Consider the following 4,542-nt stretch of genomic DNA (forward strand, 5'->3'; position numbering starts at 1 on the left):
TGGTTGGCCAATATCGTTCCGGTGCCGAAGAAAGATGGTAGGATCCGGGTATGCGTGGATTTCAGGGATTTGAACAGAGCTAGTCCGAAGGACGACTTTCCTTTACCGCATATTGATGAGTTGATGGACTTCACAGCAGGGCATGCTTTGCTTTCATTCATGGATGGCTTCTCAGGGTACAATCAGATAGTAATGGCACTAGAAGACAGAGAAAAGACTGCATTCACCACCCCGTGGGGAACATACTGCTACAGAGTAATGCCGTTTGGGTTGAAGAATGCCGGAGCTACTTATCAACGGGCCGCGACCACAATATTGCACGACATGATCCACAAAGAGGTTGAGGTGTACGTGGACGACATGATTGTCAAGTCCAAGGAAAGAGAGGGCCACTACACCGCCTTGCAAAAGTTCTTTCATAGGATCAGGGAATTCCGATTGCGGCTAAATCCTCAGAAATGTACGTTCGGCGTTACAGCAGGAAAAATGCTGGGATTTCTGATTACACAAAGGGGCATCGAGGTCGACCCTTCAAAAATCAAGGCCATCTTAGAAATGCCACCACCAAGGCCTGAAAATGAGGTGCGAGGCTTTCTGGGTAAAGTGCAATTCATAAGACGGTTTATCTCAAAATTAACCTTGACTTGTGAACCACTTTTTGGTCTCCTGAAGAAAGGCAAGAAGTTCCAATGGAACGGCCGATGCCAAGCTGCTTTTGAACAGATCAAAGAATATTTATAGAACCCGCCCGTGTTGTCGCCACCAGAGCCGGGGAAACCGTTGATATTGTACCTTTCAGTGACTGAGACTACGATGGGATGCATGCTCGCACAAGAATCAGAGGATAAGGTGGAGAGGGCCATCTACTATCTGAGTAAGAAGATGTTGGACTACGAGACCCGCTACACTCCGCTCGAGAAGGCTTGCTTAGCTTTGGTATGGGCTACCAGGAAGTTGCGGCACTACTTGTTAGCTTACTCCGTAATGTTGGTTTCACGACTGGATCCCATCAAATACCTTTTCAAGAAACCGGCACTTACGGGTAGGCTAGCTCGTTGGCTGCTGTTGCTCTCCGAATTCGATCTGAAATATGTGACACGCAAGTCAGTCAAAGGAAGAGCAGTGGCAGAGTTCTTGGCCGATCATCCAGTCGAAGAAGGTGAAGCAATGGAGTACTTATTCCCAGATGAAGCCATTTTGCACATCGACGACGAATATTGGACGATGTACTTTGACGGAGCATCAAATCAGTACGGGTATGGGATAGGGGTGTTGCTGATAGCACCCGACAATTCCCGTATCCCTCTAGCCTTCAAACTCCGGTTCAAAGTCTCGAACAACGAAGCAGAATATGAGGCGTGCATTGCCGGCCTAGAAGCGGCCCTGGAACTAGGGGCAAGACGTTTGGACGTCATCGGGGATTCAAACCTTGTTGTATCTCAGGCAAACGGAGACTGGAAAGTCAAAGAAGAAAAGATGATGATGTACCACCAGGCCTTGGACTTGTTAATTCCTCGGTTTGAAAAGATAAACTTTACTCATCTTCCAAGAGAGAACAACAGGTTCGCAGATTCTTTAGCAACTCTATCTTCCATGATAGACATCCCATTTGGAATCTGGATGCGTCCAGTCGTCATTGACCAGAAATTTGCGCCAGCCTATGAGTCGATCGCTGCTATAGATGAGGTTCAGGACCAAAACCCCTGGTATTATGACATTTGGAATTTCTTGGAAAAAAAAGCGTACCCGCCAGGGGTAAATGCCAAGGATAAAAGGGCAATCAGGAGAATGGCCGTCTAGTTCATCATCTGTGGGGGTAAGCTGTATAAGAGAGGTCATCTGGGAATGCACAAGCTGTGTGTTGAAGCCGAGGAATCAAAGCGCCTGACAGAGGCCATCCATGGAGGAGAATGCGGTGCGTATATGAACGGAGTAATGCTAGCACAGAAGATCCTCAGACAGGGTTATTACTGGTCCACCATGGAGGAGGATTGTATTAGTTTTGTTCGGCGATGCCACAAGTGTCAGATTCATGCAAACCGCATGAACATCCCGCCGTCGAAGCTGTACAACATGACTTCGCCATGTCATTTCCAATTTGGGGAATCGATGTGATCGGGGCTATCACTCCGAAAGGGTCGAATGGGCATGAGTTCATCCTGGTTGTGATAGATTATTTCACGAAGTGGGTCGAGGCCCAATCATATGCGGTGTTGAAGGCGTCACACGTTGCAAAGTTTATCAGAAACAACATCATTTGTCGCTATGGAGTCCCGAACGAGATCGTTTCAGATAATGGTTCCCACTTCAAGAAGGAAGTGATTAACTTGTTGGAGAAATACAACGTGGCTTTCTATAAGTCATCTACATACCGGCCGCAAACCAATGGAGCGGTCGAGGCCGCCAACAAGAATATCAAACACATACTGCAGAAAATGGTGAAAACCTACCGGGATTGGCCAGATAAGCTGCCATTTGCTCTGTGGGGCTACAGGACTTCAATCAGAACTTCTACCGGAGTGACTCCGTATTCATTGGTTTATGGGATGGAGGCCGTTCTACCTATCGAGATTGAGGTTCCGTCATTACGAGTATTGACTGAGTGTCAAATAGCCGAAGCAGATTGGCAGCAGAGCAGATTTGAGGAACTCATGCTTTTTGACGAGAGAAGACTGAAAGCGCTGTACCATGTTCAAGGCTATCAGCGCAGAATTGCCCGGGCTTTCAACAAGAAAGTTAAGTCCAGGAATCTGAAAGAAGGAGATTTGGTGCTCAAGGACAACCGAGCTCCCATCCACGACCCAAGGGGCAAGTTCAAACCCAATTGGACTGATCCCTACATCATCAAAGCTATCTGGTCAGGTGGAGCTGTGGTTCTGATGGATCTAGATGGCCTAGAGTTCTCCCAACTGATCAACATGGACAAGTTGAAGAAATATTACCCCTGAGAGGCTCGCTAGGCCGAAAACCCAAAAAGGCAACCTAGGCAAAAGTTAGAGCACAAAAAAATTGGAAAATATAAAAACTGAGCTCGCAAGGTTGAAAACCCGCAAAGGGCGACCTTGGCAAAAGTTAGAGCGTAAAAGGAGAGTGAAAATACCCAAGTGAACCTAAGCCTGAACTACGTAAGGCTTGATTCCCATCTTTGGGATACGTAGGCAACTTCACCCTGAAGTTCAGCCATAAACTTTTCCCCGATCAACTTTGTCCATTTTGACCATCTCGGTCATCTTTGTCCATCAGCTTTTATCGCGTTCTCCGGTACAGTGCTATTCAGACTAGGGGCAACTTTCCGTTGCCACGACGGTGCAGCGTTATTCAGACTAGAGGCAACTTTCCGTTGCTATGCAGTGCTGCGGTACTCTTCAAACTAGGGGCAACTTTCCAGTTGTGAGGATCTGGGGTTGTGCATCTCAGTGACAGATCTTAGGCGTGTCAAGTTCTGATCCATATCGAAAATAGTTTTGAAAGTTTTAATAAAAGTTGACTTTGTTCAAATTAATCTCTTTACAACTAAGACCATTTTTGAACCAAAGCGGAAAATTTTCAGTACCACAACCTTCAATTTCATTGATTTCAAAACAGAGTTCTCCTGCTCTTGCATACAATCGAAGTTGCTTTTTATTACATTCATAAAGAAAATTTGAAAGTACTAGTAAAGCAATAAATCCGGGGCATAGTCAGGTCAAGTATCCCTGCGCCCCCTCCCAGAGCTGGTCGAAGCCTCTAACGCCAAGCTAGGCCCAACATGTGCCTCCTCATTGAGCCAGTCCAAGCACTCGTCAGACAAAGTGCAATTGAAAGTGGGAGCAGGAGCCAGGAGCTCTCTAGTCCTCCATGCTGTGGCATATCGGGCAAGCTGTGCACCTCGGATCAGGAAAGCAGCCGGGTATTCAATCCTCTCTGGTGGGCAAATCTGATCATGACCGAACTGGCGCAGGAACCGGAACGGAAAGTAGAACACACAGTGGGTCAGACCAATCAACTGGATCCCGATCAGCCGGGACATGCTATAGCTCATTGCCGGGAGATTGAGCCAGGGACAACGCCAAGCAATGTGATCTGCGGACAAATTGCACATCCAATCAAACCATCACCTTTCATCAGGGGCATCGACTAGGCGCTGTCGAAAGAAATAGCCTCGAGCTGAGTAGGCCGGGCAAGAGTCCATAACCTGCAATTTGTCCATTAACCATACCTGGGAAGGGATGAAAAATGAGAGAATGAAGAATAGAGAGATGTACGGTGAGAGAAAAGTGAGAAAAGGGTTTTTGTGAGAAAAATCTAGCCAGAGGGCCGAGTGATGTAAGCAAATACATATGCAAGATTGGGTGGGAAACATTACCTGCAACAGCAGTGGACTCCCAGCAAATCTAGTCGTCTCCCGGCGATAAATAGAATCCAAGCCCATCAGTGTCTCGGCCAGGGTCATGGCGATGCAGCCCTTTCCTTCTTTCAAGCCTTGAGCAACTTCAATCAGATGAATGCTAAACCCGCCAAAGCCCGGGGAAAGCAGAAAGTGAGACAGTAGGCATAAGCAAA

Source organism: Camellia sinensis, chromosome 3 (assembly GCF_055761805.1).
Source record: "Camellia sinensis isolate YWXY chromosome 3, ASM5576180v1, whole genome shotgun sequence".
Classification (NCBI taxonomy): domain Eukaryota; kingdom Viridiplantae; phylum Streptophyta; class Magnoliopsida; order Ericales; family Theaceae; genus Camellia; species Camellia sinensis.